General features: G+C 52.8%; 1 long non-coding RNA gene across 1 annotated transcript in view; it reads left to right on the top strand.

Annotated features, from left to right (window-relative positions):
- LOC117245232 overlaps nt 1-15,599 on the top strand; it is a 33,662-nt gene that overhangs the window by 1,158 nt on the left and 16,905 nt on the right. The gene's annotated exons all lie outside the window — the stretch shown is intronic.

Raw genomic sequence — 15,599 nt, 5'->3', positions numbered from 1 at the left:
AACCTGGCTATCCTCAGGAGCTGGGATGAGCTGGAAGATGTGTGTGTGCCCTTCAGCTGGGTGGGGGATGTTCCCAAAGTGGGATATTTTAACCTGCTTGTGGGACTTTGTTGTTTTTTTGGAGGTCACATGAATTTTCGTGACTCGCAAATTCCAGTGGCTGTGGGTACAAGTGAAACTGGGACAGTGGATAAAAAGGGGATGTGGGGAAAGGTTGTGGGTTTCAGGCCCCTCCTATTTCATGTGGCAACTTTGGCACTCGCTGTGGCTTTTGTGACAGCTTTGAGTGTCAGGGCAGGACACTGCTCTGGGTCCTGGATGTCCCCAGGGCTGTGGTGGCTCCTGACAGAGGGAGGGACCCCTGGATGTCCTTGCACCCCTTGGCTCTGCCCTGCCTGGCCAGGATGCTGTGGTTGGGGTCACCTGTGCAGGGCTGGGTGTCTCCAGGGATGTTGTGCTTTTGGATTTTCCACAAAATCCAGCACTGGGCAGGATGAGCTGGGATGTGGCTGCTTCCAGCTGGGATGGGCCCTGATGTCTCTCGGTGCCCTGGTGCTGAGCCAGGATGGGGTTTGGGTGCTGGGTGAAAACCTGGTGAGCACAGGGCTGCTCGTGTGTGGGAATCCCTGCAGGGATGTTTCTGGGGCAGGCTTGAGAGGCTGATGCTGACCTGTGACCTTGGGACAGAGATTCCAACACCACCAGGCTCAGCCCACGTGCAGGATGCAGCCACAGGGGTTAAAATTTGAATTTTAGGAACAAGTGCAAGAAACATCCTGCACATCCAGAGGCACCAGCAAGGTTTTTGATGCCCTGTGTTTGCTGGCAGGTGGCAGGATAAATAAAATTATTTGAAGAAGAATTTTAAGTACACTTTTATTTTTACTGTGTCCCGTTGGAGCAGGCTTTGGAGCAGTGCCTGTTGTGATGCCACAACCTGGATTTTTATGGAATCCCCCCTTCCCTTTTCCACTTCTGCTGAAGTTACTTTGTCTTTGATGGCAAGGACTGGATTTCTTTACACTTGGGACAAAAAATCTTCCCCCTAAACTCTTGAGAGCTGCTGCCTGCTCCTTCCTTGGCTTGTTTAATATGATTTAAAAAGAAAAAAAAAAAAAAAGAGGAAAACAAAACATATAATTTCCTTGCTTTAATGTGAGCCAATTATGGCTCGCAGGCTGTTAACTTCATCACCACTTCTTCCAACAGAGCCCTTGGTAAAATAAACCACAGCAGAGCTGCCTTCCCTGGACCTGCTGTCCCTCACAGCCTTGAGCCATGGTGTTTTATCCATCCCCCCCAGCTGGAAAAAACCCCAGTGGCTCTGTCCCACACATGCCCACTAAAATATCCCAGCACTTGTACATCTGCTGACAGATACCAACTGGAAAGGCGATCAGGGCTCAGACTCCCGCGCTGGGCTGTCTGCCCCTCCTAATGAGGAACACATTGGAGCTCGGCTGCGGCTCCAAATGGCAAAATCAGGAGGCTTTGGGAGGATGGAGGATGCCAGGGTGTGGGACAGAGGGATTGGAGTGTGCCAGCAGCCAGGGAGAGCCCACAGAGGGCTGAGCCCTGGGGACAGCAGGGGTTGGGGACACCTGAGCTGCTGCATGTTTGCTGTGGGGGCTGGCACAGGGTACCAGGGATGCTCTGTGGGATGCTGTGCTGCCTCCAGGGATCTCCTGTCCCTGCACTGTGCTGTCTATGGCCACAAATCACACCTTGGAGCAGGGTCTGACCCCTCCAACCCGGGCACTGCTGGCTTAGGGAGCGGAGCTGGCTGGGCCCAGCCCTGGTGAAATCCCACAGAAATCCCACACACTGTGGGGCACCTTCTTTGTGGTGCTTCCCAGCTGCTTTGTCTTGGGAAGAAAAATGCTCTTGGCATTTCCAAGCCTGTCAGGACCATCCCAAGGTTCAGGGCCCTGCTTTTCCCACCTTTGGCCACAGCCATTTCCCTGGAGTTTTGCACTGGGACCCACAGACCCTGCAGCCATCTGCTGGTGACTGCATCCTCATCTCCTGAATTGCTCCATCCCCTGGCTGAGATCCAGGACAGGAATGCTATTTTTTTTTTTTTAGTTTTGTGGCTAATTTGGGACTTTGAGCAGACCTGATGCTACCTTCTCCCTCCCTCTGCTGCAGAATCCTATACAAAGGCCAAGATGAGCTGGGATTCCCATACAAGGATCAGTGGGAGACAGCTCCCACTCAAAGCAGAAGAATCAGGGGCTTCTGATAAGCCCATTTTTATAGGTACCTTTTAACCTGTTTATCCTGCTGTCAGAAAATCTTGTGGATGAAATTTGGAGTAAAAACAGAGAACTGAAAACACATTTCTGTCCTGCTGCTGATCTGTAAATGAGATAATCTTGTTACAGCCACCTGTTAGTCCTGCAGTGAGTCTTAAGGATTTCTGGGCAGATATTACATTATTTTAATGGTGTAACAGTGCCCTGTTCTGGGATCCTGGGTTGTCCCCAACACCTCAGCCCTCAGCTGCTTTCCCAATCAATATCACTGAAAGTAACACTTAATATCCTTAATAATCCAAAATTAAACCAAAGTGGATTGGAGCTTTCAGAAGCTCTTGGTGCACCAGAATTTTATTCAGGGACCTTTAGGGCAAGCCCTGTGTACATTAGAAAAATCCTCAGGCACCTTCAGGACTTTGAGTTTCTCTCAATTTTGTGACTGTATAGAGGAGAAAAACCCCCCAGAATGTGTCCTTGCCATGGGGGTTAACTCAGAGCCGTGTGCCCATGGCACCAAGCTCCTTTCCCTCCCCAGCAGCTCTGCTGCAGTTCCTCTGGGATGGTCCCTACACTTTTAAACCCCCGTGTGTCCCCTGCAGCCCCTGAACTCTGGGTCACCCTCAGCCGCTGCGGCAGGTAGGGCTGACCCCAAAACTCATTTCCCTTGGGAAAGCCTCTTAAGCCCCTTGCACATCCCACTGTCCCCCGGGTCCCTGAGGGGTGAAGCAGCCCTTGCAGGAGGATGGGATGTGAAAATCCAGGAGAAGGGATGGGAGGTCACCCCTGGCTCCGTCCCTGTCCCCTCCCGGGAGCTCCCAGAGCTTTTGGGTGTTTGGAGCCCCTGGGGCTGTGCCCGTGTCTGGAGGAGCTCATGTGAAAGCCATTAAAAAGCGTAAGGAAAGGGAGCACGACGGTTGGGAATGGTTTTGTTTGGGTTTCTAAAACGTGCGCATGAAAACACTGTGTGGTTTTCTGACAAATTTGAACCAGCGCTGCTCAATCCGCTCCAGCGCTGCTACTGTTGATCTTGCAGACTGTAAAGCATTTATTGGAGCTGCTTGAGGCAAACTTAAGCATCTGTGCAATAACAAGTCCAGGAAGTAATTGCATCCACAAGGAAAATATTTTTATGTATAATTCAGTGACCCATTTTATAAACATTGTGGTTCCACCATGGACTTTTTTTTTTTTAATCTTTTTTTTTTTTTTCTTTTTTTCCTTTTTTTTTTCACCCACAGCCTTTTCTCTCCAAGTGTCTGGGTTTAGTGATCCATGTGGGGCTGTGTTTGGTGGCTCTGTGGTGAGGGCTTGGCGTGGCATGGGAGATGGAGGGGAAAACTCTGGTGCTGCAGGGAGATGAGGGTCCAGCTCCAAAGGTGGCACCACAGTGGGATGCTCCAGGGAAGCAGAGACAGCGTGGATTGCTCTTGCTGAGCTTGGCAGGCAAAGAGGAATTGTTTTGTGGCAAAGGCTTTTCTTTCTTCCTTAGCAAACCAGCTTTACGAGAAGATGAGTCACTTCCAGCCTGGGTGGCACAGTGCTCGCATGAGGCTGGGGAGCTGAGGGCTCCATGGCCTCTTTTGGGGTTTTTGGGGTTTCATTTCCAGTAGAAATTCACCCCTGCCCACCTTGCTCGCCCCAGGACTCTCACAGCACAGGTGGGAGCTGGAAGGAATTGCCTCACAAAGACCTTTGGGCAGGACAGACCTGTCCCCTGACAGCATGGCCAAGCTGGGGACCACCACTGGATACAGGTGTTTAAATAGGTGACAGCTTCAAATAGATTTGCTCTGACAGAAAAAAGTTATAAAAACTTAAAGCTGCAAAGCACTGTGTTAAAATTACACTAAATTTTTGTAGGGTTAATGGCACCTTACCCAGGGGGGAGCTGCCCCTCATGGCCAGCAGAGGATTGGTGGTGTGGGATCCTGCTCCCCTTTTTTCTGCCATGGGTTTTTTGGCATCTTTCCCCCTTGGCAGGAATGAAAGTTTGACTCAAACTGAGTGGTGAGAGGTCTGTGGCTGCTGTGCCATAGGACCAGTGGCATTTTCAGTGTCCCCATCCTCACTCATCACCGTGGGGATGTGACTGACCACCTGTCAGTGCCTGTGCTGCTGGGATGGAGCTGCCACCCCCAATCCCAACTCCTGTCCCCCTCTCTGGCCCTGTGCACCGGGCATGGCTCAAACAAAGCCTGGCAGGGCTGAAAATCAGAGGGTGAAGCTCAAGAATGAGGTGCCAGGCAGAGCTTCCCTTGCTTTTCCCATTGCTCCCATCACCCCCAAACTGCTCTGTCCTTCCCAGGGAGCAGCAATGCCAAGGGCAGCCACAGCCCCAGGACCAGGCTGTGCTCCAGGAGGGAGAAAAAAACAAAACAAAACAGGCTTGGAAGTAAATATTATCTGAATACAGAGGAACGCGATGTTTCTTCATACAGGACTAGGATTCTGCCTTTTAACAGCTAACCTTGACTCAGCCAATATCCACAACATGCAGCTCTGGCCAAAATATGCTGGGCCTTAAAGTACCACAACAGCTGTTTTTCTTGCTAAAATATGACATTAAATTTTTTGGACGGCTGGATGCTTCCTTGATGAAAGTGGAATAAGGGGCTATTTTTCCTCTCCCTCTTCCCCCCCTCCAGCCTTTCCTCCTCCTTCCATGCAGGGCGATAAAGCCGGAGCCTTTGCAGATATCCCGTGTGGGCAGAGCTGCAGCCCAAGGGAGGGGGCTGCTGCTCACTGACCCCCTCCTCGTTGTAGCTGGATCCCTCCCACACCCCAGCAGGACCAGTGCCAGCAGCAGTTTCAGCCTTGACATCTTTTTTTTGCTGATGGTTTGTAGGATGTCAAAATTTTCTGCCCTTAAGATGAGGGCACTGCTCGAGGGACTGGGGCTGGTGGGGTTTGTGTTTCAGAGCCTTTGTTGTCACAAAAGGGACAGTTTGGGACTTTCCAAGGGCTCCAGCTGCTGTCAGTGCTGTGGGGCAGGAGCCTGGTGGCCTCGTGTGAGTAAGACAGTGCTGGTCCCTGTCTGATATTTGGAGAAATTGGTGGTGGCGTGAGCTGGCACTGGTTGAGATCTGCCCTGCTTTGTCCTGGGACATCAGTGAGGGTTTGTGCAGGGTTTGGAGCACTGCAAACACTGCTGCAGTGGCCTTTGCTCTGGTGGTGTCACCTGGTATGACAGGTGCCTTTCTGGACAGCCCATCCATGGATGAGCTGCGTTCCTCGGGATACAACAGGCACAGAGATGGGGATTCACAGTGGGACCTGAGCCTTGAAACACAGGAATGGCCATGGTGGGAGCAGGGATGGTGACAGCAAGGTGACTCTGCTGCCAGTGCTGTGGCCATCCACAGGCAGCATCACCCAGTGATGTTTGTGGCTCTGGGGCAGCTCAGGGCTCACCCACAGCTGAGGGGTGAGGTGGCAATATCAGGATGGGGTATCTGCTCCCCTTGCCCCCACCCCAAGGGCTGTCACTCCTCGCCCAGCTTTCTGTGCACAGCTGAGGACAAACTCCCTGCCCTCCGTGCCTCATCCTCCTCTTTTTCCTTGATTTTAAAGATCAGCTCAAGGAGGCAAAATGATTTTTAAAGTGGGGAGGAGGCAACCAAACCGGGATGAGGGTTCCATTGCTCAGAGCCCCTCGGGCTCATGGGTTTCTTCTGGAGGCTGACTGATCACCCAGCGAGGTGTGGCACTGGCAAAGCCTCCACACAAGTCATTCCTCTTCTAATTTCCATAACAATCCCACTGCAGGATCTTATTTCTACCCTCTCTCTGCCAAGCCCTCAGCCTTGCCGCGCTGTTTCTTTAGGAGCATCCAGGAGTGCCCAGGGCCGGGATGCGCCCGGGATGCCCGGGGTGCCAGGCTGGGTCCCGGAGATGCCCGTGAGCTTTGGAAGGGACTCGTTTTCCCCTTTTCCCGGCCGGGGAGCATGTGGTTGGAATTAGCGGCTCGGCTGCAGGGGGAGCGGGCAGCTGGGTTTCTCCGGAGCGTTTCAGTGCTTAATCTCTGAAGAATGCAGAATGTCTGTCTGGACAGCCCAGCCAAGATCAACTCCGCGGCACAGGGAGGCCAATATAAACGTTCATGTTTTGTGTCACCGAGATTTCATTAGATGTTTTTTATGTAATTGCATAAGTCGAACTACCGTGATGAAAATGCCACAGCGAGCAAATGAGATGAATTGTAAAACCTCTTCTGCGAGGAGGCGCTGGCCCCCTCCGGGCCGTGGGGATCCAGCTCCAGCCCCTTCCAAGGTGCTCGCTGACCTTTTGGGGATAAATAATGGGCTGTTTGCCCCTATCCCCCCTCTCTAGCCCTTGCCCTGATGTCAGGGAGAGCTCAGAGCCGGGCCAGGAGCAGGTCTCCCCGTGGCCAGCACTGAGAGGCAGAGGGACTGGCTGCTCCTGTGCTCCAAAGGGACTCTCATCCCTCCCTGGAAACCCAGGGGGAGGCAGCAGAGTTGGGGGAGAGGATGGAAAATCTCCCATTTTTTTGGCTGCCTGACATCCAAGTGCTCTGCAGCATCTGAATGGTATCACTGTCCTCTTGATTTCCTGCTTTAAACCCTGACAGAGGCAGGGATGGAGAGCTCAGGGCTCAAGAAGCACCCCCAGCGATGCTGTGCCCCATCCCCATCCTCTGACCCTCTCCACTAACGCCAACAATTTTGTTAATCTGTCCCTTCAAGGCCTGGCATGTTTTCCTGATGATAACAGATTAATGCTAATTTAATTAGGCCTGAATCAATGCTTGCTTGTTTCAAAGCCAGACACGTTCTGAGGGCTGCTGAGTGCTGTGACACGACGGTGCTGGAGGGCTCGGTGAGGTGACATCCCAGCATTACTGAGCACACATCCTTGTCCTCCTCAGCAGCCTGGCAGCACAGACACCGCCACACAGGGACCCCCCGAGGTGGCAGCCCACTACAAACCCCCCGGGTTTTGCCCCTGGAGGAGGCTGTCCCCTGGATTCCCCGTGGGGATGGGGATGCAGCTGGCACCACGGGAGCCTCGGGCGCTGCATCCCCGCAGCGGCTCCTGCGAGCTGGGCTGGAAAGGCTGCCCTGGCCACAGACACATCTGCTGGGTGGGAGGGCCTGGAATTTGGGATATTGTTTTTCTGGCGGGGAGCGGAGGGTGCCAAAAGCCTGATAAATTAATCACCTCTGACATGGGTCAGTCCAGCTCTGGCGTGCGCAGCCTGGGCCCCCTGAGACGCTGCTGCTGCAATGCCAGAATTCATCAAGCAGCGAGGCTGCCCTGGAGAGCAGCAGATTTTGGGAGGGGGCAGCTGCTGCCAGGGAGGGGCTTGGCCGCTCTGGTCCTCTGGGATGGCAGCACAGCTCTTCCAGCTGCCTGTGCCTGGCAATGCTGCCACCTGACATCACTTGTTTTGGAGCAGGACCTGGCTGTGTGGCTGCTGGCTCCTGGGGGATGGGAATGGGTTTGGGATCTGTGCAGCTCCTGTCACAACAAGCTCTTTGCTCAGGGACTGCTGGAGTGCCAGTGGGCACACAGAGCCCAGGGAGGCTGCGTGGGATGTGGATGTATGGCAGGAAGATGTGCAGGGCATGGCAGAGGTGCAGCTTCTGGAGGTCACAGGCAGCACCTGTGGCCCCTCAGCCCAGTCCCTGCAGGCAGGTGTCCTCTGTTGGGAGCTCAGGTCTGGATGTCCCTCTGTGTGCTGCAGCCAGTGGGGTGATGCTGGTGCAGCCCAAGGTGAGAACAGCACTTCCCCTCTCCCCGGTGAGCAGCATCATGGACCTTTCATGGTGGGTTTTACTTTGTGGGGATCTGAGCAATCCAGTATTTTGGTGGCTGCTTGAGCCCAAGGCAAGACAGGCTCAGCCTGCACCTCAGCAGGCTCCTTTGCCCTTGGGGATGGGACAGGGGCCCCAGAGGTCTGTGCTGGTACAGGGTGTCCAAACCTGGGGGTGACACTTCCTGACCCTGCAGAGTCCCCACTGCTCACAGCACTCTCTGAAGAGGAGATGGGGAAGGGCTTTGTTCAGTTTCTGCTGGGTTTTCTGCACAGCTGTGGAACAAATTTTCCTGTTTTTAATGACTCCTTTTACCATCCACCTCTTCCCTTCTCATGTGCTGCTTTCCACCCTGATAGGTGCCAGCAACAGCATTTGTTTTACCTTCCTTGGTCTTTCTTGGGAACATTTCTGCTCAGAGGAGAAGGAGAGAAGCAGAACAGGGAGCAAAGCTCAGGGGACAGGCTCCCATGAAGCCTTTGAGAGTCTCTAGGGCTCTATTTGTGCTTTGCATTTCCCGAGGTGTTCACAGGGGCAGTGCAGGGCTGCTCAGGGTGGCAGGGGGTGTTAAAACACTCAGCACATGCTGTGACCTCCATGTGGGATCAGAGCAGATCTTATCAGTATGATGTAGAAGCCTCCCTGCATCCCTCCTGTCTTCTCCACTCTCTTGCTCTCCTTCTCTCCCCCTTTTATTTTTTTTGTCCAGACATAATTAATGTAAACCAAATGCTTTGTGCACAGCTGCTGGCATCCTGAAAACGTTTTGTGTGTGGTCTCTCTTTTAGCCTGGACAGGGATGTAGCAAAACTCTGAACATTATCCCAGACCTGCCTGAGCAGGGAGCAGCATCTATTGAACAAGAAGCACCTTGAATTTCTGCATTTCCCTCGTGGGATGAGGTTATGGTTGAACTTCTTTAAATAAAACCATGGAGCTGCCCTACAACTTCATTTGCCAAATCCAGTAAACCCAAGCTCGACTTTTCTTGCTGGTTGTGCTTAACTGAAAGCCCAAATATCTGTCTCATTTTTGAGGCTGCCTCTGTGTCTGGGCTCCCCCAGGGCCTAAGAGATGCTCACGTACTGGAGCTGCATTGCAAGGATGTCCTCATGCTGCTTTTGGTGCCTTTGGATGCAGGGAACAGCGAGATCTTGTGATTTATGTTTTTCCAGCCAAAGGGACAATTTCTGATCACTGCTATTGTCACTTATCTTTAGGGCTCGAGGTGTGAGGGAAAGAAAGTATCTGGCCCTACCTGTTTTGCTCTCAAAAGCTCAAACAGCAGCTGAGTGGCTCCTGACATCCTGCAGCCCCTGGATTCCCTTCCTGCACCTTCTGCACCCCCACACTGAGCTGGCCCTGCAGCTCCCCCTTCCCAATCCCTCACAGAAGGTGCTTTTCCCCTCCACTGCTCACATCACTCCCTCAAAACCCCAGCATTTGGGATCACCAGCAAAAACTAGCAACTTCCATGCCCCACATCCTGCTTGCTCACTCTGGGTATGCTGAGAAAACTGTGTGATCCCTAGGGCTGCTTGGTTTCAAAAATCCCTTTTTTTTTTTCCCCAAAACCCCTCTGGGTTTGGTATACTTGTGTATACTGAGTCCTGCCACGGTGCAGTGAGGGTCGTGGCTGTCCTGGCCCTCTGTGAGTCAGTGGCTGAGCATTTTGAAAATGTTGGAGCTAAATGGGAAGCATCTGAAATCCCTGTGTGGATGAGCTTTGGATTCCGGGATGATTGGGATGCTGCAGATGCCTGGGTGAGAAGGGTTTGGGAGTGACTGTTCTCATGTTTCTGCTCCAAAACTGTCTCCATGTTGTGGCTGGGAGATGGGAATGACACCTCTGGGATGAATCCTCCCTGGAGAGACTGAACAGCTGGGGCACATCTTGAGGTGGCTCCTCCTGGGGAGGCTCAGAGCAGAAAACCCAGGTGCAACAGGACGGTCACCGTTTGGGGGCAATATCTGTAATTTAATTCCTCAGACAAAAGGCACCAGTTTGGAAAGTGTATTCACGTGTCTATACAATATTTTAGTTCAAAAAACCCAATGCCTGGAAGACTTTAAAGGGAAAACTTTCAAGGAGCCCATGGTGGGTGCCTGGGGAGATGTGGGTGTGCAGGAGGGGCTATTTGTGCTCTCAGTGCTTGGTCAAGTGATGCTCACAGATGAGAGAAGCGTTCTGATTTGCAGAGAAATTCTCCTCTGGCTCCCCATCCTCACACCCATCTCCACTCCAGGATGTTCTGTGGGGCTGGTGGATGCCAGAACACAAACTGTCTGCACCGAGTGCCCTGCAGCACCCTGGAGATGACAATTTTAAACGAGTGAGAGGTTGAAAAATAGTGAGTGAGATTTTTTAAAAGGTCACCTTGGCCAAGGAGGCAAAAATTCTTCCTTGTGTGAGTGAGATGCTTTAGGAACTGTCTTAAAATTAATCCAAAACATGAGCTCGGCTCCAAATGAGTGGGGCTTGGCAAGAGGGTTGGACACATTATCTTTAAATATAGGCAGGCATCCTGGAGGGTTTCTGGTGGTTTTCCTGGTCACTTCTTATTCCTCTGTCTCCCCCTCTGCTCCCCCGTCCTTGCACAATTCTTTTGCATAATTCCCTTTTTATGCCTCTTCCCACATTTTGGGAATGAAGTCTCCCCAAACCAGGCAGGGTTGCAACACTGAAAGAGATTTTGTGTCTGGATGTTTTGCCTCCTGGGGCACTTTTTCTCAGGAGAGCATTGCCTGTGTGGCCAATGACCTCTGCCCTGAGGAGGCTGTGGCTCCCAAGAGTTGGAAAAGGAGTTTCAAAGGTGTAAATTGGTATAAATGGGTGTAATCCATCTCTAGCTTGTGGACTGGGGCAGTCAGATGGATCCCAATCTGTGCAAAATGAGGGTGAGACCTTGTGTGCTTGTGACCATCAGTGCAGTGACCTGAGTGGGGCCTCACCGGTCAGTGTAGCCCCAAAATCTCCTGGGACAGGGACAGCAGTGCCCAGCACATCAGGACGGTTGTGACAACGGGTTCTGTGGTCCTTTCCTGGTCTCCTCAGCTCCCTTTGTCTTCTTCCCACCACAAACACGAGTCTGGGGCTCGCTTTAGGCCGGGAAGGAGCAGCCAGTCCCTCACCACCAAAGCAGGGAGGCTCGGGACCCTCTCAGGCTTTGAAGCTGGAGATGTCTGGCCATACAAAGACACATCTGTGTTTAATCCTTCCCCTGTAACTGAGCCTGGGCCGGGGCAGAGCCCCAGCTCACCGTGTGCTGCAGGGATGTGTGCGATGCATTTGAAGGGCCTTGGCAGTGTGGGGGTGCTAGGCCGGCTAGAGCCACATGTTCTTGCAAATGCAGCTTCCTATTGACTTGTTAAACATTTGCTATTTATCAGATTTTGCTTTTAAACTGTCTGTAACAGTCTGGGAGAAGTTGTGTCAAAATGTCTTCCAGATGTGAAGGTGCTACCTGATACTTTGGTTATAACCTGGACCCTCGCTCCTGCTCCATTCAGATTAGCTCCACTACTGTGGAAATGAAAATGCAAATAAAGACATAAAGAGAGTAGAGACGTGTGTAAAACTTCCCCCAAACCTTCCCTTTTACAGGCAAAACGATCCTGCCTTTATAAGGAGATTGTGACTTTTATCAGTGAGCATTTGATTTGCTGGAAAACCAGAGGAAAGCAGGGGAGAGCAGCCACCATCCCTGTCTGCCCACATAATTGACATTTCCCAAAGTATAATTGACTTCCCCCCACCCCATTTATATAATGTTTCTTTGGGTCTGGGGCTTCCCAGACACATCAGCTCGTTTTTATGAGCATGGGGTGATGTGTGCAGCTGGAAACCCGAGCGGTTTCCTTGCATTTGGAGCACGTGGATCAGATAACGATGGCTCATTAAATGCTCATTGAAAGGTCGGGAGCTTTCCTCAGGAGCACTCGCTCTGCAGACCCCCTGCCCTGTCCCTTTCCAGGAGAAACTTTGGGGCCATGAGATATTCCCAGTTTAAAACAACTCCATGGTATCTGTCAGATCGTACAGGGCCTGAGCCAGCTCCCATCGAGCGAGGGAGGGTTTTTCCACTGGCTTTAAGAGGCGCTGGAGCGGAGCCATGCTCTGTGTAATGCGGATCCGGGAGTGTGCGTGATGCTCTGCATGATGACAGAATTTCTGGGAGATTGGCCTAAACCAAAAACCTTGGACTGCCACTCCCCGGGACTGCTCTGCTGGAGGAGTGGGGAGGCTGGAGACACCGAACCTGGGCCTGGAGCGGGGTTTTGCAGCTGTGAAAGCATCCCTGGAAGGGCCGAGAGAGCCCGGCTGTGCCACATCTGCCCTGCCCCGTGCCAGGATTTGGTTTCTTGGGTTGAGTCCACAGCTGTGTCCGTGTCTGGTGCTGCCGAGGGGAGAGAACACCAGGGTGGGGGTGAGGGGCTCCCTGCAGCACCCCAGGCTGTCCGGGGTGCTGTGGCTGAGCTCCTCTAGGCCCTGAGCTGAGCTGCTCATTCTGTCTGCCCCAAAAATACCCCAGTGCTGCCAGTGGCACCGGGATGGGGCTGTCATCACCAACTGCCCTGCCTGCACCAGCTGGGCTGGGGAGTTTGGTTGGGAATCTTGATGAGAGGAAAGAGGAGGGAAGAGAAATGTTCTGGACCACTGTGTGGCATTTTCAGCAGAATCCTTACGCATTAATGTGTTTTTTCTTCCATAGATGCTGGGTTAGGCAGATTTGCACCCTTGCAGGAAGTACCACTTTATTGATTTCTGTGGTTGCCTCTGCTCTAACTCCATCCTGCTGTTCCTATGTGCCTTATGACTGCTCAGAAGAGCAGGAGACCTTTTTACACCCAAAAAGGATGTTCATTGGGGCTGGGATAGCTGGAGCAAAGCTGAGAGATACCAAGTGGTCCCAAAGAGATGCTTCAGTTGCTCCATCTCTCTTTTTTTCCAAGCTGATGGACAAGGCTGGATTCTCACAGAGCATTTGCACCATGTCCTGGGCTTTGTAGGACATGGCTGGTGACTTCCCTTTGCCCCTGGAGACCTGATTTATCCCTCTCACAGGGATCTCACAGGCACATCAGAGCTGGAGGGTGATGGAGGACCACAGGGAGAGAGTTCTCCCTAGGACTTGCCACAGAGCTCCTGCCCCTAGCACCACTCCTGAATTTCCAGAGGAATCTTTGGTATCTTTGGAAATTCCAAGGAGGAGTCTGCTCCCAATGAACTCCTGGTGCCTCAGGATGGAGCAACACAACTCTCTGAAGTGGGCTGGTGTCACTGTGGTCTGACAGCTTTTAAGTGGGTACAAGGGAAACCTTGGCTCCACCATCTGCATTAACCTGGCTGGTTTCAGCACTTGAACATGCATGGAGGAATGACAATGGAAGGGTGAGGAGGGAAGAGCAGCATGTGGAAAAAAATCCTGAAGCTGTCTCTCAAAATCACCTGGTGATAAGGCCTTTTCTGGAGTGCCCCATGCAGCTGGCAACAGAAACCAGGCTTTTATGTTTGGATCTGGCTGGTTTTTCACTTTCTGCAGCCAAAAGGATCTGGATAAAGTTTGCCTGGAAGATTAGCTGGCACTGAGCCTGACTAGACATCTCTGGAAGCCTCCCCTCCAGCAGGAGTAGGTCCCGATTCCCTCCTCCAGGGAGCCAGCCCTGCCGAGGCAAGTGTGGGGGAATGTCCCCCTGGAGGGGACAGTTCCATCAGCCCTCTCCCCCTGGCACACCAAATCCCTGCTCCCACTGCAGTGGGGATGCTGGGGAGCGAGCAGATGAGATCCCAAAGGATCTTTGTCACCAGGGATGACAGGGAAGGGATGATCCACAGCCAGGACTGGGAGCATGGTGCCTTGGCACCCACGACCCTTCCCTAGGGACACATCCTTCGTGTGTCTTTCCCAATACCAGAGCTGGGCTGGGAAATGGGGTACATGGGAGCCCCCCAAGCAGGGCTGGCCTCCCCCGGTGCCAGCTCCAGGGCAGATGTGTCCCAGCTGCTGCACACCAGGTTTGGCACCAGCTGTGCTGTCCGGCCACATCTGAGCTGCCAGCTCTGGGGCACAGCTGGCAGGGGATGGAGGCAGGGGAAGAGATGCTGTGCAATGCCATCCCCACAGGGTCCATAGACACCCCATGCTGACCCAGACACAAAGCAAATTTTGGGTTTTGTGTGCCCAGGGAGGCCTGGCAGAGGCAGGGGAGACTGCACTGGTAGCAGCTGCTGATGCCTCTGGAGCGGAAAGCACAGTCCCTCCCCTCTCATTCCTTTTTTCTGTCTTTTTTTTCTTCCCCCCCCCCCCCTCTCTGGCTGATCTTAAAAAAGCCCAGGCGGTTTGGTCTTCATGAAACCCAAATGCCTTTTGCAGCATCAAGGCTGGATCCCATAAGTAATATCCCAGCACTGGAGAGTAAGACAGTATATGAAGTAGACGGGGAGCTATAAAGACACTTTAAAAGGGGCAATAAAAGTTTTGGGTTTCATATTGTCTTACCAAAGAAGAGAATAACAGAGAAGCAGGAAATTTCAGTAGCAGACATGACAAAGGTCACAGCACTCAGACTGCACCTTAGACGAAAACACCTTCTCTTATGAAAACAGCCAGAACTTTTGGCAGGGGCTCAAGAGCTCTTACAGGCAAAGCTCTCGGCAGCGCTAAAAGGTTACAAGAGACTGTTTTGTCTACGTTGCTGTAGATGTTTATAATATTTCCCTGCATTGGTGTTGTAGGGGATATCCTGCCTGGGGTAGTGGATCCAGCCCTGCACCTTCCTCCTGTGTCGGGGTGCTGGGTGCTGCCATCAGGGCAGGGACCCTGTGCCTGTGCCCAGGTGTGTGTCAGTCCCAAGGCTGGACCTGCACTGGGGTGCCAAGGGATGGATGCTTGGCAGAGCTGGAGCATCGCCCTGGGGCAGGGAGAGGAGGAGACAAAGCAAACCTTGCTTGAGATTTTGCTGTTTGTAAAACAGTTTTGGTGGGGTTTTTTTGCAGCTGAATACATGGCAGGTGGGAGCAGGAGGTTTTATCTCCTCGGCTGCTCCTCAGCTAACGTGTCCTCCTTGTTCACAGGGAGTTGGCCAACCTCTGGTGCCTCATGCTGCGAGTCATGGTCACTCAGTGTCCTCCTGCCAGCACTGCACCCTCACCAGGCTCTCACCATGCCCATGTCTCCCATGTCCCCAGGGCTCTCTGTAGGGCTGTGCCTGTCACTGCAGCCCAGGAGGGACCAAACACTCCCAAAATGAGCTGCTGGGGTGCAGGAGCCTCTGATCAGTGGCTGCAGCAAGCAAGGGAGGCTGCTGGCACTGCTGGTTGGGATCCTGGGCAGGGTCAGTGTTGAGTATTTGCATTTGGGGTGACAGACACCCAGGAAGAGCCGGTGTGGCCATGGGGTGACCATGGGGGACAAGTCAGGAGGATGCTGTGCACCCTCAGAGGCATCTCTTGTGGGCAGTGCTGAGCTACTTCTTTCACTCCAAATCAGAGCACTTGGGGCTGTTTTTGGGGCCACCGTGAGCAGCCCTCACACGGCAAAGAGCTCCAGTAGCATGCAAGCAACAA

This window comes from Parus major, chromosome 17 (genome assembly GCF_001522545.3).
Source record: "Parus major isolate Abel chromosome 17, Parus_major1.1, whole genome shotgun sequence".
NCBI classification, from domain to species: Eukaryota; Metazoa; Chordata; class Aves; order Passeriformes; family Paridae; genus Parus; species Parus major.
The sequence above is the reverse complement of the archived record's forward strand: the minus strand, read 5'-3'. Positions and strand labels throughout refer to the sequence as shown.